This window comes from Rhinolophus sinicus, chromosome 17 (assembly GCF_057876585.1).
Source record: "Rhinolophus sinicus isolate RSI-liver-muscle chromosome 17, RSI-T2T, whole genome shotgun sequence".
Classification (NCBI taxonomy): domain Eukaryota; kingdom Metazoa; phylum Chordata; class Mammalia; order Chiroptera; family Rhinolophidae; genus Rhinolophus; species Rhinolophus sinicus.
The window spans coordinates 77,178,845-77,203,643 of record NC_142517.1 but is presented as its reverse complement, the minus strand read 5'-3'; the positions used below and the strand labels follow the sequence as shown (position 1 = coordinate 77,203,643).

Genomic DNA, 24,799 nt, shown 5'->3' with positions numbered 1-24,799 from the left:
AAGTGTTATATTTCTCATTGCTGAATATCACTACAGTCACCTTCAAAGTACTCCCCTTGGGAAGCTATGCACCGATGCCAGTGCCTAGTCCACCCTTCAAAGCAATTTTGGAACTCTTTTTCGGGAATGGCCATCAGAGCTGTCATATTATCCTTGATGTCCTGAATGTCATCAAAATGTCTTCCTTTCAATATTTCCTTTATCTTTGAGTAAAGAAAGAAGTCACTGGGGGCCAGATCAGGTGAGTCGGGAGGGTGTTCCAATAAAGTTATTTGTTTACTGGCTAAAAACTCCCTCACAGACAGTGACATGTGAGCTGGTGCATTGTCATGATGCAAGAGCCATGAATTGTTGGCAAAAAGTTCAAGTCGTTTTCATCTAACTTTTCACACTGCCGTTTCTGTACTTTCAAATAGTCAACTTGGTTAACTGTTTGTCCAGTTGGTACAAAATCATAGTGAACAATCTCTCTGATATCAAAAAGTTTAGCAACATCGTTGCAACAAGTTCACGAACTTAATTTCACACCTGGTACATGTACACACGTGTATTCACATGCAAGCGTGTATATGTTTGTATGTATATTCACTGTATATGATTTTATATGATTATTTAAAGACAAGAATTATATGATTATTAAAATGACAATTTTGATCTGCGTTCTGATCTCTGCTGAGCTATCTCTAGTTTGTTTTACCTCTCAACTGTCAAGTTATGCTTCATTAACATTTTAGAGCAAGTGCACAGTCATGAGGCTGGAATGGCTGTTCTGAAGGCCACTGTTTTCCTGGGCCGTATGACTCACACAAGTGGTTGCAGGGAGCTAGCGTCCAGAGAAGCACCACGAAAGTCCCACTCACAGAGGGGCAAACTGAACAGCGCAGGCTGAAAGTGCTGCAGGGAATCCAGCAGGAGGATATACTTCCTCCTCAAGTCTCACTGTAAGTTTTCATCTGGAACTATAAGCACCTGCGTTCCGGCTGCCAGGCCCACCTTCACCCACTGGGAGCATCTTCAAAGACAAGTCACTTCCTGACAGGAGCAGGAGGGGAAAAACTCCTCGCACAGCAAGAAACATGTCTGGATTTGGCTTCCCATTCCTCATTTCGGGATTCTCCCCCAAAATAATGTGTTCAAACAAGCTGAAGAATTCCTGTGTCCATTGGCTTTCATCTTGAAGGATGCGGACCTGGAACTGATCGCCACCGCCAAGGACACGTGGTGCTTTTGCAGGTGGTGGATCAGTTTTCTCACCGCTGGCATCAGAGCAGTGGTGGGGAAATTTCTTCTAGTTTGCTCTGGCTTTCTTACACCAGCTCTGTGAACATGGGAGCTGCAAGACGTCTACTGTGATCTGGGCTACCTCTAATACCTTTTTGTCCGTAAGGAAGGACTTTGCTACCCAGGTGTACTTATTTTTATAGCCATCAACATATTTCTTGAAATACCACTGAATAGAGATGCTCAGTGTCCAGAAGGAGGCTGTGCATATCACAGAGTCAGTGGGTGATGGGTTGCGGTCGGGGCATCTGTGCCGCCATTGTGCTGCCTGCTCAGCTCAGTGGGGGAGGGGAGGAGGTTATTTGTTTCTTTATATAATACCTGGTTCTTTGCTATAATTCTCATTTAAAAAATGTTTGAACATAATGGCTACTTTCCATAACTGGGCATACGTAGCTAACTACAAATTATAAATGCTCTATGAACTTAAAGTTGGATTAAAACATAAAAAAAAAGCAAACAAATAACAAAAACCTCATACATAAGCAAAACATGGCTAAACTGCTTTAAACAAAAAAGAAATATTGACAGTAGTAAAAGAAAAAAGTTATCTTCAATGGTACAACAATTAGACTAGAAACGGACTTACACAATTTAGGTATTTAAAAAAAAAGCAGGTTTTCGAGGAAAATGCTAACAGGGAGATGTTCTGCAATATGAGCTCAAATAGGGATGACACTTAAATGGGGTCTTCCTGGGAGAGGTAAAGAGTCAATTTTACATACTGTTTGTAAATGGCAAGTTCCAGGTTTATTACAGAGATTGGGTTTTGATAGAGTGATGGCAACAATAGAAATTCAATATCTACAGAAGCCCAATGGAAGGGCTAACAAAAGACACATGTAAGAGTATTTCTGTCAAATTTTACAAATTTAATATATTTGTCTCTTCATAGAAAATGCCTTTGGATTTGTATTCAACAAGAATTATGACCCCCATTATCATCCACCTTGGCCACCAGCTAAAACATTATGAAGTTTTGATGCAGGGTGTATATGATGTTTCGGATAAAAAATATATGATTATAAACATAAAAAAATTGAAGTCAGAGAAGTTTACTTTTCAAATATGAATTCTTTAAAACTCCTGTTTTCATGTCCCCCTCATTCCTTTCTTAAAAAAAAAAATGTGTTTACCATTTCAATCTATGTTTACCAAGAAAATTATATAACTTTTCTGTATAATTAAATACATACTTTAGATAGTGAAATGCATAATTGTAACACGAAATATGTATGTACTGTGGAGTAACAGGCATGCATCATTTACTGCATAATGAAGCAGATACACTTTAAATTAAACTCTATGATGTATAATGTATGACCAGAAGAATTAAGCTTTGGTTAGCCAATTCTATAAACAGTCAGAAAGTACATTATATAAGTAACTGCCTATAAATCATTCATTGAACACTCCTTAAAAGGGATGCTTGTTTTTAACATTAATTTTATGATACAATTTACTTTTGGTTCTAAGCAATGCAACAGTTGTGCATTCCTCTAAGGATACAGCTAACTATTGATAATAACTAAAAAAACAGGTGTGATCTAGCTCTCCATCTGCTGACTAACATACTGTTCCTGGCATTATGGCATGAAAGCATAATAAATTAAAGAAACACAATTCTTAGTCCTAGATTTAGGTATTAGAAAGAGCTTCATCTGTACACAGTGAAGGACATCTGCTGTTGATGTCTTATGGACCAGATACATAGTCATTTCCAGGTGTGATTCAAGATGCTAACTACCCAGGGGGCCGGAGATGTTTAGAGAAGCAATTCTCACACTGTGGAATAAGTAAGAATGATGCAGATTCTGCTTCTATGTGGGGAACTCTGTGGAACTAAAAATCTGAATGTTAACAAGCCAGCAGGTGGCTCTGGTGTAACTGACACAATAGGTCAAATTTATGCTGAGTTTTAGACCATTTTTATGTGGGTGGTCAACAATGCAGGGTCAGCAGGCAGAATGTGCATGGGGGCACATTGAGGCTCTTGCCTCCACTATCTTCTTTTTTGTTTATTCTAAAAAAGGATGTTATGTCACAGCTTATTAAAATAGAAAAGTGGGTTTTCTATTTCACTGTAAAATATGCCCATGTAGATCTGTCTCTTTGGAATCCTATTTAGAAATACAGTGATATTCAGTTATAAGGAACTATGCTCCCCAAATCTGCCAACTTACGGAATTCTGAACAGGATACCAGCTATGTGGCAATGCAGTGATTTTCATGGGTGACTATCCTATGAGTTAAATTCTTTTCATTTTTCTTTTACTAAATCCTAGTCTTCAGCACCACATGAACTTCAGGGTATCTGCAGATGTTGCCTTCTGAGGAGAAAAGCTTTACTCACTACTCATGTGGCTTCATTGTGCATAAATGTACAAATGAAAATAAAATTCTAAATAGACAAGAAGTAAATAATAAGTGACAAATACATATTGCGAGACAGGGAATTTTTTTTAACACAAATCTTGAAATGGTAAATTTGAGGTAGCTCATAAAATCAAGAGATTTTATAATTTTAAAGAAAATAGAGTAAAAAGTCCAGGATTACAAGTTATTTTTATTGATACAATAGGGCAATTTTATAGGACAGATAGAAAGAAATATGTCATATTCATGATTGAATGCTTCAGGTATTATAATTTTATGTTCAAAATGCAGTGCTAATATATTAAGCATGCAAAATTCCATAGTCTCCTATATGGCAACAAGTTTGGGGAAATTATTTTTTTCTAAAACAATTTTAAAGTTTATATTGAAATTCTCAATATCTATAAATTTTGATCTTGACTAAAATCGATGATTCCTTCATCTCCCTTATTACAGAATATATTTTGGACTTTTAAGGCAGTCCTGTATTTAGAAGAATGATGATTTCATAAGAATAAATTCTGAACAACTGATTTCCTGCTAATCACCCTCCTAGCACTGGGAGATGAAAGAACCCCCTGCTGAACAAATCTCTTAATAGTGGTGGTGAAGAGAAAGCCAGCAAAGAGCTAGCATTAACATATGTGTGTGTGTGTGTGTGTGTGTGTGTGTGTGTGTGTGTGTATGTATATATATATATATATATATATATATATATATATATATTATATGTGTACATATTCATTAAATTTTCCTTTTTTCTGAGACATGAAGGCTGCGTATGCAAGGGAGAGAGATAGAGGGAGAGGAAGGGAGGGAGAAGAAAAGGGAGAGATGGAGGCACAGAAGAAAGGGGAGGAGAGAGGAAGGGGAGGGGAAAGAGAATGGTTAAGAATCAGAAGAGAAGAAGGTTACAGGGAAAGAGGGACAGAATGAAAATCTCTGGTAATTTGATTGCTAGATGTATAGGGATTAAAAACGTTGGGTCCTCATGTCACAAATACTTGAGTTCAATCCAGTATCTATTAACTATTTTGTCTTAGATAATTAACCTCTGTATGTCTCAGTCATTTCAAAATATTATGGTACCATTCCCACAGAGAGTTGAAAAGATTGAATGAGACAATGTTTGTCTCATTCATCAAAGCAGGGCAGTGCTGGATATATATATATACAGTGTTCAAGTAATGGTAGCCTTTAATTATTTTTATTATTTTATAATCATGAAAAAGCTTTTGTAAAATAATATGGGGTCTGAAATTAAAGTAAAAATGTAAATTAAACCACATAAATTTCCAAATATGATACTACAGTCCCTAATCATAGTGCAAACTCTTCAAGATTAATCTAACTGGTAATATATTTATGCCGTTTGTTTATTACTACCAGTGTTCTATCTAATTGCTTTAGGTGGGCCCTCTATGCCAACATTCTCAAGCGTTCCAAAGTGAAAATTTAAGATAAATTCTTTTTTAAATATATATTTTTATTTTTAAATTACTGTAAATTCACATAAATAATACAGATAGAGCCTGTGCACACTTTACCTAGTTTTCCCCAATGGTAGCATTTTCAACTCTATAGTACAATATCACAACCGAGATTTTCACATTGACACAGGCAGGTACAGAACACTTCCATCACCACAAGTATCCTTCATGTCTTGCCTTTTTATTGCTACCCCCATGTCGCTTCCACCCCACCTCCTCCTTCATAAACTGTCAACTACTCACTGCTCCTATTTTTGTAAGTTTGAAATTTCAAGAGTAGAGCTTGAAACATCAAGTAGAGCTTATACATCATGTAAGCTTTGGGGACTGACTTTTTATTCACTCAGAACTTGATGTTCTAATCATTTTCTTTTATTATTTCTTTTTGTTTTTAGATTATATCCTTTAACCATTCTTCTTGGGTAGGGCTTCTCACAAAAAAACTTTCTTGATTGTCATTTATCTCAGAATGCCTCCGTTTCTCCTTCATTCCTGATGCACAGTTTTGCCAGATACAGATTCCATAGTTGGTAATAGTTTTCTTTCAGTACTTAAAAACATTGTGCCACTTCCTTCTGGCCTCCTTTGTTTCTGATATAAAATATCTATCCTTTTAATCATTTCCCCCCATAGGTAAAGTGTTTTATTTTTCCCCACTTGCTGCTTTCAAGATATTGGCTATCTTTAATTTTCAAAAGTTTAATTATGATATGTCTTGCCAAAGATTTCTTTGCATTTATCCAATTTGGGTTTTGCTCTGCTTCTTGAATCTGTAAGTTTATGATTCTTACCAACTGTGTGAAGCTTTAAGTTATTAGATCTTTTGTTACAGTCCCACAGGTTTTGATCATGCTTTTTTGTTTAGTTTTGTTGTTGTTTAATCTAATTTACATCTCTCATTCATATGTGTCATTTCTATTGTTCTATCTTCTAGCTCACTGATCTTTTACTCTGCCATGTCCATTCAGTTTTTGAGCACATCCACTGAGCTTTTTATATTGTTTTTTTTTTTTTCAGTTTAAAATTTTCCATTTGATTCTTTACATTATCTATTTCTTTGTTGAGAATTTCTATTTCTCTGCTTTACCTTTTTATTATTTACTATATTCTGTATGTGGTTAACTACTTATTGCAACATTTTTTTTTTTTTTTATCATGATTGTTTGAATATCCTCATAAGTCTGTCATCTTAGTGTTAGCATCTGTTGATTGACTGTTTAAATTCAGTTTGAGATCTTCCTGGGTCATGCTCTGATGAGTGATTTCTGTTTGATACCTGGAAATTTTCATTTTATATTATGAGATATTATTTCTTATTTAACCCTCTGATTTTGTTGACTTTTTCTTTTTTTCTTTTCTTTTATTATGACACTGCTCTATCATAGAAGGAAGGAGTTGCCTTGGTACTTTCAGGTAAAGGTAAGTCAGAGAAACTTTCATATTCCCTTCACCCAGATTCATTTCTTGGTCAACCGATCCCTCTTGCCTCCCCCTACACACATACATACTTTTAAAAAAATTTTTCTAATTCATTTGAGTTTATGTTGCATATATCCTTTCACTTTACTATCAAATCCATCTTTAAAATTTGTATCATTTTACATTATGGCTGGCAATGTAAAAGTGATTTTTACATGCAGCTTCACCACAGAACTTATTGTTTTCATTTTCAATTTTAGTAATCTGATGAGTAAAAGTGGTATGTCAACAGTTTTAATCTTCATTTACTTTAGTATGAGTGAAGTTGAACATCTTTTCATATCATTTAAGGTCATTTATTTTCTCTTTTGTGAATTTTCTGTTGAAGTTTTCTACAAATTTTCTGTAGGAGGATAGTTCCTTCCCCCCACCCCTAGTTTTAAAATGTTATTTTATTAGTAATAATATTGGACCTTTATTTATTATATCTATCATCTATCTATCTATCTATCTCTATATCTATCTCTATGTATACAGATAGATATAGAGATAGGTAGATATAGATATAGAGATAGAGATAGATCTCTCTCTCTCTCTCTCTCTCTCTCTCTATATATATATATATATATATATATATATATATATATATATATATATATATATATAACATTTTCTCTCTGCTATGTGTGTTTTTGGGAGCGGGGGGGATGGGAGACTGATGTCAATATCAAAACTTTTAACAGCAGAATATCATGGAAAAGGGTCTTGCTAGTCTGTGCAGTCTGACGCTAGTAGAAACACTTCAGCTTCTATTTCCTTTAAATAAAAATTTATAAAGATCTACAATAATGATAAAATGGCCTTGATTTCTAATTGCTGAACATATTTAAATATAGACTAAACAGACATTAGTTGAAGAAGATTTATGCTGATCAGCATTAACAACTTTCAGCAAAATGGTTCTTCACATGTTGAACTACAATTTATCTTCACATACATCTTTGAGAAAATTTTGTTAAAATATGTATATAGACAGTCATGTTCAATATATTACACTTCAAAGAAAAACAATTTTTAAGAACTTAAGCAGAAGGAATTTAAGAATGAAAGAGTCATTGCTGAGTATAACTGGATTTTATCTGTTTTCTATAGCGAACCCCATAATGACTTTTTGAAGAAAATATATATTGTCAAATAAGTCACTGTACTAATCCTTTCTAATGTATAGAATGTGTCATTTTGTTTTAAAAAATTACTTACTATAAAGTATCTAATTACACAAATATTTCTACCACAACTTCACCTTCGGATACATTTACTGTGAAATTATTTATTGTTGAACAAATATGTTTGGCATATTGGTGATTCACTCCAGAGAGTTTTAACCTAAGCTGGAAAGTTATTGAAAGGTGCCTAGAGCCTTTCTGTGATATTAAGGATGCAAGTTTCTATTTACTTCTTATGCATTTTTTTCATCCCTGCTTTCTTAAACATACATGATGAATGTATAACTGGCTGGCCTTCGTCAGACAGGGTTTTGCTTTCCTTTTCTACAGCAGGGGTAATCACATTTCTGGGAAGAATAAGTGATGTTTAAAAGAGCTCAATAACTTTTGTACCTGAATAAGAACACTCAGAAATGACACACACTCACAAAAACTTTCTCATGGCTCTTAGGAGGTTAAATTTGGTTCCTCAGTCAGGGAGGTATTAAGCACAGAGCAGCTCCATGGGCAAAGCAAAAATAACTGTTATGTGGGAGCTGTTAGACTGGCAGTAGATTGCTATCCAGGGATCTTCAGTCTCTGCTAAGTTCCCTCTCACAGTGTGTGGGAAATGGCAGGAAGAGGTATTTTAGTCGAGATACAAAAGAAGATACACATTTCTCACAGTTAAAGGCATAGAAAATCAATCAATTCTTTAAAAGCCCCTTGGAAAGCTCAGAGACAACATCAACTTTCGGAATGTTCCATTTGAAGTGTCCCAAACACAACTTATGGTCATACTGCCCCTGAGCTTGTTCTAGAATAAATGCAATAAAAGTCTATATTCCTGGCCTCTACAAGTTTAGGGATTTCCTTGTTCACTGGTGATAAGAGTACCTATACCATATGTGCTTTATCTCTTATTATTCATATATCTTGATTATGAAATGGTTGAATTGCATCTTAAATTGGTATTAAATGAAATTTTGTAGGACCATTATGCCAATGTAAAAGGGACTCATCTGACTAAGAAGTTTACCATACAATTTATTGTCCAAACTTGGATGCTATTAGAGAACAAAATAGGAGCTATTAGTAATTGCATTTAGGACAACAGTAGTAAACTGGGCCTTTCCTGGAAAATCCAGGACATATGGTCAGTGTGATTATAAGGGAATGATTTAGCTATGTGGTTGGTTCATCAAGAATAATTAAGCCTGAATAGTGTCTGTCAACTGCCTCATAAATGAGTTTAGAATCAACAATGATTCTCTAATAAAATAACTGGAATTAGGTGAAGCAAAGCTAAGAGTTTAACATTTTACTCTAAAAAGAAGTTTCATCTAGTAGCTGACATTTAAGCTTGAATAAAACAAGGTGTTCAGTCGGTTGTAAATCTGATTGAAAAATAGACTCTCAACTAGTACTTTAGTAAGAAATCTGAAATTAAAGCAGGTAGTCTTGGCTTCTAGTCACATTTGGACTCATTTTCAATTTTATGTATTTAAAGATATTTATCTGAAAAATGAAGGGTTCAATATATCACCTTTAAGATTCCTTTCTAGCCTTGATATATTTTGATTTCGACTAACTCTATTTTTCTGGGTGAACAAGCTCTGTGGACTCACTGGAGCTTCTGAGACATGGGAAACTTATGGTGGAGGAACCCAGGCAGAGTGAAAAAGGAAAGTTCAAAGGACTGCGGGTCCCTTTATATTCTGCCATTGCATCATTTTCACTCTTCAGTTCAGGCATATTGAACTACTTGAAATTCTCCACACATCCCTTATTCCTTCATGCAGCCTGTTTCCCATGTTAGGAATGTTCTCAGCGTTAGCTATGTCCAGCTCCTAGTCATCCTTCAAACAGTAATCCTCTAATCTCTGTTTGAACCCTTTCACTGCAACCCCGTAGTACTCTGCACATAACTACATCCCCAGACTTTTCAAAAACTCTGTTATTATTGTTCATTCACTCTACTTCTATGCTAAACCCTGAACTACGTGTCTTTTCTATCTCTGTATCTACAGGAAATAACCTCAATTTTTCAAATAAAACGTGATCAATAAACTGTCAATTGACTTATGAAAAGCAATTATGCCTCCTTCAAAAATAAAAATAAAATAATATGTAACAACAGAAAAATAAAGAAATATTCCTGTAGCCCTGGCACAGGTATCTATCACATATCGTAATATGTAAATCAAGGCAAAAATAAGTTGAGTTTGGACTGCGCCTTATGCCTTCTTTACAGAAATCCTGGGGATTTGTGCTGTTAGAGCGGCTTCAAGAAAAGCACTACATGATGGCAAAAATGTGCTTATGATGACCAAGACACTGTGTTAGGCAGAATACTTTGGACACTAAATTGACATGAATGGTTTCCAATTTGGATCTACTGTATGCTAAATTTTGCTCTATAGTGTTTTAGAGATGTTTCATAGAATTCAAACCAAAACAAACAGTATTGCATTACTTGCTCTGTCTTCATAGTCTCTAAATAAGCATTCCATTTACTTGATCACTTTTTATAATGCTCACAATTGCCTTTCCAGCATTTAAACTTACATCTGCATATGTAAGTTAATTTTAAGCAGGTTTAGCTGAACTCTCTTTAAGCAATATCAAACACACTAAAAATACTATCTATCTCTAATACCTCTCCTCATGTATAAAGTCATATGGAATCAACATTCTCTTAGTAATCAAGGCTCACAAATTGCAATAATTTCTGTTTAACCTTACTCTCCTCCTAACCATTGACCTTTAATCATTTGCTATAGTTGGTGAATTGTGAATCTATAATATTCCTCAGATCTATCCATTGCTTCCCCACTGCTTCTGACTTTATGAATTACGCCTTGTTAAGTCAGTATTTTCCTAACTGATATCACTGATACCAAGTTTTACTCATTTAATAACTCTGAACACTACTATCAAATTATTCATCTTAAATATGGCTTTTGCATCCTAAAGGTATTCTAAAAGTATAGTAACAACCTATTACCTACAAAATATAGCCCAGATTTAATAATCTGGCCTTTTATCTGCTTTCCAAAATCTGGCCCCAACCTTGTTACAACTTTCCCTTTTGCCGTGTAATATAAATTCTCCTCTTTAGAGGAATCACTCACCTCAAACTGCGATTTGTCAGGATATATTTACCCCTGCTTTACTCTTACCACAAACTTGCTCATTATACTTCTTTAGCCCTCTACACTTCCTTCTTTCTTTCCTTCCTCTCTCTAAAATTGGCATTAATGTTCTGTTAGTACCTAAACTGAGATGCTGATCGTTCACCTCCCATGGTCATTTATCAACAGTCATTGCCTCCTTAACTGCTCCTACTAAGAGGATTGCTTCCCAAATCACGGGGATCTGCTTCTTAAATTCAAATTGCTTTATACTCTAAACATACGCGTTCATAACTGTGTGCCATTCAGGCATCTCAATGATTGAAAAAAAGATACCACAAGGATAAAAAGGTAGGGCTTTTGTTTTAATATTAAATTGTCTCCCTCATGTGGTTAGAAAACCAGCACCATATCTGCTAGTAAATCTTACCTTTTTTTGGTGCTGACTTCAACAAGTGTCCCTGAAGAATACTGAGACTATTCTTATTACCTATATTTTCAGGTGTATAAATCTTGGTTCTAGTAAATTAAGGAGCATCTTAAGAATAAGGCTGAGGAAATGGGTATTTAGTGATTTCTTACTTACATCTCTGTAGTTTTCTGTCTTCTCTTTGATCTCGATCCTAAAAGTCCTCACTTCTCCAAGCCTAATGATATTAATAAAACAAAAGCAATAACATTGTCTAATGTTAGATTAAATGTTCAAAGAGCAGTGTTTGGGTCTCATCTATACCATAAAATTAAACCGAGCACGCATATCCTCTGAGCTGATCATTATTTTGCATTTTACTAGGCATAATGATTAATACGTGTTACCCTGCTCACTTGTGAGATTGTGTTATTATTCTACAACTACCTGCTCCCTTTTATCTCCAATATCATGAGAGTACTACATTTCTCCACTATATTAACTTTATCCTGGGCCAAATAACTTGTTTCAGCAAAAGAGATCTGGGAAGACATAAAAATATATCAGTTTCAAGTTTCTACTGGCTTTTTTGTCCTCCCGCAATTCATCATAACAAGGGGTTGTGACTGCTTCAAGTAGTTACTGTTCTTTGCCTTGGTCCCCAAAAGACAAAGCAGACCTCAACCCAAATTACTCAAGCTCAACTGAGACAAGAAGAATCCCAGACAACCTACTGACCCATGAGTGAAAAATAAATGTTAATTTTAATCTAATGAAGTTTTGGAATTGTGGTTCATGTAAAATTCTTCCAGCAAAATCTAAGGCATTTCTTGCACAGCTATGATCGTCAAATAGTTTTCCATATACAAATATGATTTACAAATGCTATAATATAAAAATATCTTAAAGCCATTATGCTTAGCAAATAAAAGATTAAAAATGCATACTGTATAATTGTACTTGAATAAAATTGTACAATAAGCAAAGTCAGTCCATGATGCTAGAAAGTGATTGCCTCAGGGTTGGGGTTGAAGGAGTTAGGGCAATAAAATACTAGAAAAGCATGAGGAACTTTTTGGAGTAATGGAAAGTTTCTAAAATTTGTTATGGATGTTGATTACGTAGATATGTACAATTGTGAAAATTCAACAAACTTAAAAATTGTGCATCATATTATGTTGCTTATAACTCAGTAAAAGACCTATGAAATATCACTAATTCACCTCTGAACATGACTGTTATATCCAAGTACACATTCACCATTTTCACTTGAATGTTAATAGGTAACACACTCAACATACTAAAAAAATAAACTCCTAATTACTCCCATCCCTTAAGAAAATTGCTCTTGCAACTTCATGCCTCATCCAGTAAATGACAGCTCCATTCCCTTAGTTCTTCAGGCCAAAAAGTTAAAAGCAAAACAAAACAAAAAAAATAAAACATTGATGCCTATCTCTTGTAATAATGCATCTGACTCATTGGACACTTCTCACTATTTCCTCTGCAGATACCCCGGTCCAAGTCACAATCAACTCTCCCTTCTCATTTATAAGGCTCCCAACTTCTATCTGACTTTCTACTGTTTTTTTCTTAAATAGTAGCAGAGTTATCTTTTCTAAAATATGTCAAATCATGCATTGTTTTCTGCTCAAAACCATCTAACAACATCCATCTAAATAAAAGGGGGGGAGGGAGGTTTTTAACATATAACTTCAAAACTCTGCAAAATATAAACCTACTTCTCAGACCTCATCTCCTCCATACTTAGTTCAAGTCACAGTTGCTCACGTCTTCTGAACATAAAAGAAAGCTGTCATTTCTAGGACTTTGCATGAACACTCTTTTCTCATATAGCCATAGTGCACATAGTAGGTCCTCAATCTCAATTTGATAAAATGATGAATGAGTGAAAATATCTTTTGCATCTGATTGTTTTCCATTTAGTTTCATCCATAAGCATCATCATCCCCTAGGAGTTATTCTAGCTCAAACATCAGCTCTGCAGGCACTTGCTGCATGTTCAACCTAATTAGTACTACTTACAAAAGCAATATAGAGCAGCCCAGTGCAAGTGTAAAGAAAGCATTAATCAACCTGAGTGCAAAGCTTAAAAGCAAGATAGTAACAGAACCTACTTCCCCACTTCTTTAATTATTCTGGCAGCCACAAACAAAGCAGAATGATGAGAGAGGATGGAAGCACTGAAGAAAGCACTGCCATAACTCTGTCCCAAGGAGGCCATTTTTTCTCCCATTTTCTTCCAGGTTTCTGGCATCGTGATCCTATCTAATTCCTCTACCCCCATATGCATCTAAATAAAGAGTTCTAAATCTTTGCAAAGTGAACTCAATCACTCCAGATGTTAACATGCCTACATGCTAAAATTTAAAAGCATGGCTTATATCAGTTAAGTGAAAACAAAATATCTTTCAGTGATTTAACACAGAGGGAGGGGAATAGCCATGAGCCAAAAACAATATAATTATGACAGCCCAAGCACCTGAACACATTTCCCTTCTTTAACTTCTTGATTTCTCATTCTCCCAGTCATTAATTCCCTTAATAACAGTGGCAACGTGTAATTTTTAAAAAGGATACATCATTTATGATTCACACACAAATATAAAACGAACTCTTGTCAAAGATTTTACACAATTCATTAATTAGGGAGCCAATAGACATTAAAACCAGTTCAATTGAGAGTTTGATTACAGAGATTTATATTCTCTATAGGAAAACAACTCTTTTGTGTCACTGTGAACAAGAATCATTTGCCTTGCCATCTACATTACTTTTTTCTACCCATTAATTTCTTCTATCTCCAGTTGTTCAATTGCTAGTCTAAGACATAGCTACACACACTATGGAATTCCATTGTCACCGGTGAGTTTCCTGAACAATGCAAACAAGGCTTTCAAAAGACACCAATGTTCTATTTTGTCCATTTTGAAGTCATTGGCAATTTTTCCTGACATTAAAAATTGAATTACGTTACTGAACTATAATAACTTTTTAAAACAAGTTGTACTGAAAAGTCTCCTGAACAAGGAAATAGTTTGGACATCTTGATTGTATCAAAGCAAGAGTATGTACATGTTTTCTTTTCAAGTCTTTCACTAGTGACTTAAAAATTTACTCTCCAGAGGATTGACTTCAACAACAACAACAAATGCATCTCTATTGCTGCAGTGAAACCATCATTTGTCATCAATTTGTAACCAGAAAAGTAGTGAGAAAGCAACAAGAGAAAAGCTATAGTAATGCTTTATTTACATTTATTGCTTTTCATTTTTCATTTTCATATGTCTGTATCCTTAGTGGTCCTGCTGGCAAGAGAAAGGTTCTTTTCTGTTTGGCAAAAGTGAACTCATTGAAAAATGCCACATACCTTGTATAATACCCTTCTCACAGTTGCACTAAAACACATAAACATAAATATCTCCATTCTTAAGAGAGTGCTCTTTCAATATTTTATACGTGGGGTTGCCAGTAAGCATCTGAATTTTACAGTTCTTTATGTTCCCAGATCAAGAAGTGTTTAGAATTTTACATACACTTTAAAGGCCTCCTCATCCCAATGGCTTAGAGCATGTCTTCACTTAAAACAAATAAATAAACAGACAGAGAGCATAAAAATGTTAATAATTTCAAAAATCTGAAATCGGTTGGCCTGGAAAACCACCACAACAGCAAACACCAACAAAATGACATGAGATTTATATTAATAATGTAGCCAATAATAGTGATTGGTAAACCTTTTCCAAGATTTGACACTCAGTAAAAAATTACCTAGAACTAATATGTAAAAATGGCTAAGCATACACTCATTTTCCTGTTTCACCCTTCTAAATTAAGCCAGCCTCTTTCTATGTTATATTCTCTCAGGGACAAATTCACATCTTCTATTGCACTATGGGGAATTTTCCTTTGCATAACATGAATCTCTATGATTTTTCCTATTTCAATAGGGTATAATGAAAATGATATATTGTGGTTCATTTAAGCCTACAACCAACTCATCTGTACTACCATCGAAAGCCAGCTCTTTTTGATGCTAACATCAGTTTTACTTTTTTCATGAACCTAACATCTTACTGATTTTATTTTGCCTTTATTTTATCAACTGTGTGCTTGTTTTTAGTTATCTTATGACAAAATTTCTATTCCAATTTAATCCTGACAGATGTTTTTGTATGACTGAATAAATATTGAATGCTTCATTTATTTTTTCTTGATATGCCAGCAATCTATGATGATAATAAATATTTAAATAGTTAAGGCATGTTTGAAATGTTATTTATGGTCACACACACACACACATTCCCATGTAAGTAAAATCAGATGTCCACAGAAAGATGAAATACCTCAACTGTGAATGACATTGATTGTAATATCTGTACTGTATTTATACTATTCCATATCAGAATAATATATATATATATATATATATATATATATATATATATATATATATATATATATGATTAAAAGCTAAGATCATATGAAGGACAAAAATTAAAATTATCTATTAGTAACAGTAAACCTGATAAAGTTCCCATTCCTCCCAGCACCTAATGTTGTGAAGAGAATTGATCACTGACGTGAGAGAGCAGAGAAGGGAAAACAATCAGCAAGAACAAAACAATCAAGATAGTCCAGGGGCAGCCGGTTAGCTCAGTTGGTTAAAATGTGGTGTTCTTAACAACAAGGTTGCCGGTTCGATCCCCACATGGGCCACTGTGAGTTGTACCCTCCACAACGAGACTGAAACAACTATTTGACTTGGAGCTGATGGGTCCTGGAAAAACACACTTAAATAAATAAAAGTTAAATAAAAAAGATATCCCAGAGACTTGTTTTTATAAAATGATTGAATTTAAAGGAATTAAAATAACATTATCGAGGGGATGGAGAATGGACTTCCACTTGGGGATAGGAATAATTTGTAATAAAATAGATAATAGATTTCAGGTTAAGATGGAAGAGTAGGTAAATGTTGTGCTTACCTCCTCTCACAACTAAACTACAAAACAACTGAGAATCACCTAAAGTCTGACTCAACCAGACCGTTATAACTAAGGACATACAGAAGAAGCCACTCAAAACTGGTAGGAGGGTCAGAAAAATGGAATGGGTTAGTCCTATACCCGTATGAGGCCATCAAAACTCAAGAGGGATATCTAGGCTGCAGAGGTCCCCCACATAGGAGCAAGGGGTCCCAGGACTATACCAGGCTCCCCAGCCCAGGGTTCCATTGCCAGGGAGAAAATTCTGCATAATTTCTGTCTATGAAAACCAGTGGAGACTGTGGCTGAGTGAGACAGAGGACTGCTGCAGCCTCAGTTGCTCCTCTCAAAGGGCCCGTGCATGGCCTTACTTACTAACAGACTCACTTGCTCTGAGTTCCAACACTGGGGCAGCAGCTCACAAAGTTTCAGGAGTATATGGGGAGTAACTGAATTTTCTGGCTTCAGGGCAAGGGTTTGAGAGGAAGCTTTCTCCTTTATGGAGGAGCTGGCAGAAGCCATTGTTTCTTTGATGAGCCCTCCCCCTTCCCAGTGTGCAGACACAAGCAGATGACATGTCTGAACCTCAATCAATCTGGCTAACACCATTCATTCATGCTGCCCTGGAGATTCTAAGACCCTGCCCCACTTAACTTTCAGGCACACCCAAGCCACTTCAGTGACTTTTCCACACAAACTGCCTGCCTTAGCTGCAGACTTTCCTAAAATATTTCAAAGGTTGACAAACCCAAAGAAGCAGCACCTGGCTTTGGCATGGCCTGTACTTCTGGCTGAGTAGCCTTAAGCCCAGCACTAGTGACAGCCAGCTTTGGTTTAAGGCTTGCCCTTGGTTCACAGCTTGGTCTCCCCAGGCATCTCCAAGTACAGCATGGGCAGCAGCCATCTGCAGATTGCTTGTGGCTCAGACAGGTGGACCTGGGAAGAGCACAGGCTGAGGCTAAAATTAGCCTACAGTGAGTTCCCTCCCAGGAGGCCCCAGGGCTGGCATACCTGGTGGCCAGCTTCAGACCAAAAAGGAGAATCACCCATTTGCCTCCAAAGACAACATATGCAAAGGGCTGACTGAAGAGGCACCAGAGCCCCGCTAAAGCGAACTCTGCTCTTAAGGGTCAGCCCCTGCATCACAGTTCCTCCACTCTACTCATGGCCAGTCTTCAAAACCTATCAGCCTAAGGGTCAATCCATCCCATTAATATGCAAATAATAACCAAGGCTCAACTACAACAGGAGGGAACACAAATCCAAACAAGGGACACATCTGGAGCACCCGGCTCTGGTGACAAGGAAGACTGTACCACTGGGTCCCACAGGACACCTGCTACATAAGGCCACTCTACTAAAACTGTGAGGCATAGCAGTCCTACCTAAAATGTAGAAACAAATACGGGGATGCAGCCAAAATTGGGAAACACAGAAACATGTTCCAAATAAAACAATAGAACAAAGTTCCAAAAAAGAACTAAGCAAAATGGAGATAAGCAATTTACCATATGCAGAGTTCCAAATACTGGATATTCAATAATATCAGGAGAACTGCAACAGAGAGCTGGAAAACATAAAAAGAAACAGTCAGAAATAAAGACTACAATAACTGAAATGAAGAATACATTAGAGGGAATCAACAATAGATTAGATGAAGCAGAGGATTGAATCAGTGATTTAGAAGAAAAGGAAGTAGAAAACAACCTCCCAGAAAAATTAAAAAAAAAAAAAAAAACCCCAAAAATGAGGAGACTTTAAGGGGCTTATAGGATAAGATCAAGCATATCAATGTTCGCATCATAGGGGTACCAGAAGGAGAAGAGAGCAAGCAAGGAACTGAACACCTATTTGAAGAAATAATGACTGAAAAATTTCCTAACCTGGTGAAGAAAATAGATATACAAGCCCAGAAAGTACAGAGAGTCCCAAACAAGATTAACACAAACTGGCCCACACCAAGACATATCATAATTAAAATGACAAAAGATAATAACAACGAGAGAATCCTAAAAGCAGCAAGAAAAAAGCACTTAGTTACCTACAAGGGAGCTCCCACAAGACTATCAGCTGATTCTCAACAGAAACTTTGCAGAGGGATTGGCACAAAATATTCAAAGTGATGAAAATCAAGGACCTACAACCAAGATTACTCTACCCAGCAAAGCTATCATTTACAATCGAAGGACAGATAAAGAGCTTCACAGACAAAAAAGCTGAAAACGTTCATCACTACCAAACAAGTAATACAGGAAATATTAGAGGGACTTCTAAAAATGTAAAGAAGATTAAAAATATGAATAATAAAATGGCAATAACTACACATCTATCAACAATTACTTTACTTGTAAAATCAAAAGATAGGTGGCTGACTGGATAAGAAAACAAAACTGTTGCATATACCACTTACAAGATACTCACTTCAGATCAAAAGAAACCAACAGACTGAAATTAAAAGGACAGGAAAAAGTATTCCACGAAAATGGAAATACAAAACAATGACACAAAAACAAACAATAACAACAAAAAATATAAAGTAGCAATATTTATACCAGACAAAATAGACTTTAAAACATAGGCTATAACAAGAGACAAAGAAGGACCCAGTAATCTCACTTCTGGGTATTATCCAAAGAAACCCAAAATGCTACTTCGACGGGACATATGCATCCATAAGTTCACTGCAGCATTGTTTATAATGGCCAAGATGTGGAGTCAGCCTAGGTGTCCGTCGATAGATGAATGGATAGAGGAGGGGGTACATATATAAAATGGAATGTTACTCGGCTTTGGAAGGGAATGGATTCTTCCATCTGTGGCAGCATGGATAGACCTGGAGGGTATTGTACTAAATGGAGTATGTCATACAGAGAAAGACAGATGCAATGTGATTTCACTCATATGTGGAATCTAAAGAACAAAATAAACAAACAAACAAATTCATAGATACAGAGAACATTTTGATGGTTACCAGATGGGAGGGGAGGTGGGGGTAGTGAGAAAGGGTAAGGAATTAAGTACAAATTGGTAGTTACAAAATAGTCATGGGGATTTAAAGTAAAGCATAGAGAATATAGTTAACAATAATATAACAATAACTATGTATGGTGCCAGGTGGGTACTAGACTAATGAGGGGGGCACTTCTTAAATTATATAAATGTCTAACCACTATGCTGTACACCCGAAATTAATATACAATAATATTGAATGTTAAAATAAATAAATATAAAGTGTCAAAAAAAAAGAAAATAGATAATAGACAATCAAGATACTATGATTTGAAAGCAAAAATTAAAAATATTTTTTGCATGTTTGTTAGTTTTGCCTAAGGCATTTCTTAGCTGACTAACCATAGTAAAGAAATTTGCCCTGTAAATGTACTATTCTTTTTCAAATGTTAATATTAGTTAAAGAGTTTAAAACGTAAGTCCATTCAACGAATTGAGATATTTATCTTAGAGAGTAACAATGCTATTGTCTGTAAGCTATGAAGCATTGCCCTTCAAATTTAAGTGATATCCAAATGAAATGTAATGCAATGATTTTACTGGAATCTATGTCAATATATATGGCTTTTATTTTGATGGCATTCAAAAATTAATAAATATAACAATAAACACAAAGTACTTATGAGTACAACTTTTTAGCAAAATAAATTATAAACTAAATACAAATAATTTTGAAAAAACAATTAAAATCAATAGCATATTACTTAATGTGACAGATATTTAATGTCATATTTTTTGTCCCTGAAACCAATTCTCCAATTTATAATTTGAAGTTTAAAGATAAAATTAGTCTCATCGAGTTCAGGTCTAGATTTATCCTGATTCTTCATTTCAACTTTAGTATAATTAAGCCAGAAAATATCTATTAACATAACCTCATAAAGTTCCCATTCCTATACTGTGCAAAACATTATTAACAACTTGGAAGCATATTTGCTACATCAGGATAATTCCACCCTACATTTAACCCTAACTCTTTCTGTAAGCACCTCTCCAATGCTAATGTTAACAAGGTATCTCTAAAAACTGTCTCACTTATTTGAAGACAGATTTAGTTTCATGGCTTTACTGAAATCTGTATTAAGTGGATATCTAATCCATATTAATAGAATCAGGGACATAACATTTATTCATTTTATTTTGACCAAAATACTTATTGCTAATAAATTTTCACAAGTTGGCATTAAAGAAATATAATTGACATATTACTTTTGTTAACAATGTAAATATAGTACTGATGATATCATAGATTCTTTTGAATCTGAGGTACCTACTGGTGCTCAAAATACATTTCTCCCAAAATATGGTGTTTTGACATAGGGAACATTTAAGTTGAAGGAATTTGAAAAATAGCTGGTAAGAACTCTGTGAACATCCCCTTCTCCCCTGAAGCTAATCATAGGACCCTCATGTGAGAGATGTCCTCCCCATATCCAGAGGAAAGATGCATTTGTGTCCTCAAAGATGGGGAGATGCTGAGAGGAGTCTAAATGAACAGGCCTTGCTAAGTTCCCCCGTAGTTGACTACCCTTTGCTCATATCCTTTTGTCCTATCATATTTTTTCTATGACTTTTCACTGCTCACCAAAGCTAGTACAAAACTACTCAGATGATCATTTCTTCTAGTCTTCATTACCTTATGAAAGCTCCCATGTCACATAAAACTTACATTAATAAAAAAGGCTTTTTTTCTTGCTGATCTGTCTATGTCACTTTAATTTTCAGGCTCATCTAGGGATCCTAAGAGAGTAAAGGAAAACTTTTTCCTCTTGTACCTCTTCTGCTAGATGTGATATGATGGCTTAATTTTTCCCTTATTTTTCTCTACTGGAATTACTAAACTACCTATACGTGCACAGAAAGTCTTTGGCCCTAGACATGCTGGGAAAATGACAGTAACCATTCATGGAGTAATTCATGGAGATTAATAGGTTTATATGTATTCAAATAATTATATTTTATAAGCATATACAATATGTATATCATTGATGATCATTGGAATACAAATATAAAACTTTATAAATTCTTATAGAGAACTCAGTAACCTCTGAAAATATGTTTAAATATCCCCAGTAGCCCAGAATATCCATTTAGAGAACTATTTCTATGAAGTAATAAGTAGAACACAGACACAGATGAGTCTCATATGAGCTATCATATTGAATTGTTGACAATTGATAAATAGATCAAGAAAATAATATATCAGCTAAAAAAAAAGAACAAGATTAGTTTGAATTCAGGGTAGAGAACAACATGTGTTGCAGAAGTATCTCTTGAAAATCAGAGGGAAGTGTGAGAATTTGGGGCATGTAGAGGACAGTAGATTGAGAAAAGAAATGTAAGGCAAGTAATGGGAGAAAGAAAGGGGGAACAACCATTGAACCTAGGGCAAGCTCTGGGGATTATCTCATTAGTTGAGCATGATCCTAGAAAGAACATAAGTATTTTTTGGAGCTATTTTCCTAAATGGAAGTTATATTTTAATTTAAAGAATCAGCAACTCTCAGCTCTTGCTCTTTCTTCCTGATAGAATCAAATCTATTTATTCTCTGCATGCCTATCACAATACTTTATAATGATGAAAATCAGCTGAATTATGTAGATTTAATTAAGTGTAAGCATAATTAAATGGAAAAAAGAAACCCTGAAATAGCTTTTAACATCTCCGTTAAAAAGGAAGACAGTATTCAGGTCAATGTTTTTGACTGGAGCTATATTAAGGAACTATTGAGCTTCAAAAGTTATTTGACCATCTGTCTTCCCTTAATCAGTTTCTAACAGGATAGGCACAGGGCATAGAATATAAGAGTATAAGGAAGTATTTCACGAAGAAGAAGAACATAATCATAAATTACCAAAGGTAGAAGTAATTTTAAGGCCGTTGTTTGCAAAAGTTTATAGATTAAAGAAACGAACATACTTTGCCTCTTTGTGAGTTATTTTTGCTATTTAAATTTCAGATTTTCATTTACATTATAGTATTAAAATAAAAATTTTCTACACATATTTTCTCATAAATTTGGAAGGAGCAATTGGGGTCACAAGATTAATTGTATTTCCACTAACCTCCTGAAATGGAGCTTTTCTGGTTTGCATTTCACCCAAGAGTTCATGTTCTTCTGGGCTCAGACAACTAATCATTTTTAAACCTCTGAATACAAATGAAGAAGTTCTTAGTGGGTGACTCTGAGTGGTTGATAATTGACAGTCTTGATCAGCTCCTGGCCTTACTAATGAGTACCAACTTACTAATAAGTTGTTCTCCCACAACTTATACAGATAACTGTAACTTAATATCTGTAACTCAGTAAATATTAATTTTCAGAAAGCTGGATAAACACTAAACCAAGTCCATTTAAAAGTCTCTCAGAAAGCTAAAGAGCTGGAACTATAGATTAGCATTATCTTTCACAAAATCCTAACTTTCATAAAGTTAGAATTTCATTTTTATAAAGTATTTGTACTGGTGGTATAAAGCAATAAAATTTTTAGCTCTTAAAAATCATCCTATGTCTAACAGTTAAAATGCTTTCCAAAAAGTAAGAGAGCCTAGTAAAATCATGAAGTGGGCATTACTTCTGGGATGAACATGAGTTTGGTTTAAAGACAACACCTTCTGTTTTCCCTTTCCTTGTTTTAGAGCATCATTTGCCAAATGGAACTTCTGGTATTAGTGCTTCTGATGATTACTTCTATAATTGTACAATTGCATAATCCGAATTAAACAGTATAATTTGATTAATTAAATGTTGAAAACCTTCTATGCCTTCTCATAAGAAAGCTGTAGATTTAGAGCACATATCTTGCTTATTCTTCTCTTTTCTCAGCTATATTCAGGAGACAAGCAATACATAACAATGGTTAAGTGTGGAGGTTCTAGATTCAGAATGGTTGAGTTTTAGTCTCTATTCTGACATTTACTAACTTTGGGACTTTGAACAGCACAATGTACGAAAATATTATTTTCTATATATAGTAGTCAGTAGTTCTTACTGTAAAGGATTATTATCAAGATTTACTGAGTAAATACATCTCAAGCAATAAAAAAGAGTGCTTGGCATATAATAAGCACTCATAAATGTTAGTTATTATTTTTGTACTACTCATATCCCTTTTCCTGTATATAGACAACACACACACACACACACACACACACACACACACACACACACACGGTAATTATCAATCACTTAAAACTTTCAAAAACAGCAAATCCTAGTGGCCATACACAGCCACTTTTCATAGGCTCTATTGCCAAGACCCTGGTCCAAGCCACCATTATCTCTTACTTGGATCATTGCAAAATGCCTTCTAATCTGATAAATGCTCCCAGAATTCTTCTCCCTGTTTTCATCAAAAGATAGAGTGATTTTTTTATTTTTTTTTATGTAACAACTCAGAAATCTCCAATGAAATTCTATCTCACTTGAAATAAATATCCCACTCTTTACATTTACATAAAATGCCCCACAAAATCAAGGCACTTCCCATAACCTCTCATCCCCAACTCATCCTCACTCAATTCCAGTCATTTTGGCCTCATTCTTATTTCTGGAGCACATGAGGCAAGCTTGAAACTCAAGCTTGATGTTTTCTCTGCCTGAAATACATTTGGTCCAGACATGCCCAACTGACACATTTGTTCCTAAAAGTCTTTTTTTCCTCTTTTAAATGCCAAGTTCTCAGTGAGATTTTTCTTTACCATACTATTTAAAATTTTCTTAAACAATAAAATCAATAAGCTTTGAGCCAGAATAACTATGAAAAATGAAAAATCCGACATATCACAATTATCAAAATTAAAATAGGGGACATCACTACAAATCCTAAAGACAGAAAAAAAAGATAACCAAGAATTACTATGAACAGCTGTATATATAATGTATAAAATTTGATAACATGGATGAAATAAAACAATTCCAGAAAGACATATGCCAAAATCCACAAGAAGAAATAAATAATCTGAATAGGCCTATATCAAATTGAGTCAATAATTAATAACTTTCCAAAACAGAAAGCAACACACTCAGATAGGTTCACAAGTAAATTCCATCAAACATTAAAGGAAACAATTATACCAATTTTCTACAATCTCTTTCAGAAGATAGCAGCTGAAGTTAATATAAAATAATATTGAATGTCAAAAATGAACATTAAGTTGTACACCCCAAATATGTATAATTTTTATTTGTCAATTATATTTCAATAAAGCTGGGGAAAAATGAAAAAAAAAATGTGTTAAGTAAAAAGATGGAGGCCAACAAAAAACAAAAACACAGATGTGTGAATTAATCTCAAGAATACCACTTCACAATTTTAAATATTTGATGCAATTTCAAATAAGTATTTTAGGTCAGTTGAAACAGTGGCATTCCCTACAAAAATATGGTAATTGTGAATATACAGCTACAAAATAAAGTAACAAACAAACACAAACAAATGACCGGCTATCCTAATGATAAGCGAA

General features: G+C 34.8%; 1 pseudogene; it reads right to left on the bottom strand.

Moving 5' to 3' along the window:
- Window positions 1-801: 801 nt before the first annotated feature.
- On the bottom strand, window positions 802-1,541 carry LOC109453293 (pseudouridine-5'-phosphatase pseudogene; annotated as a pseudogene).
- Window positions 1,542-24,799: the final 23,258 nt, after the last annotated feature.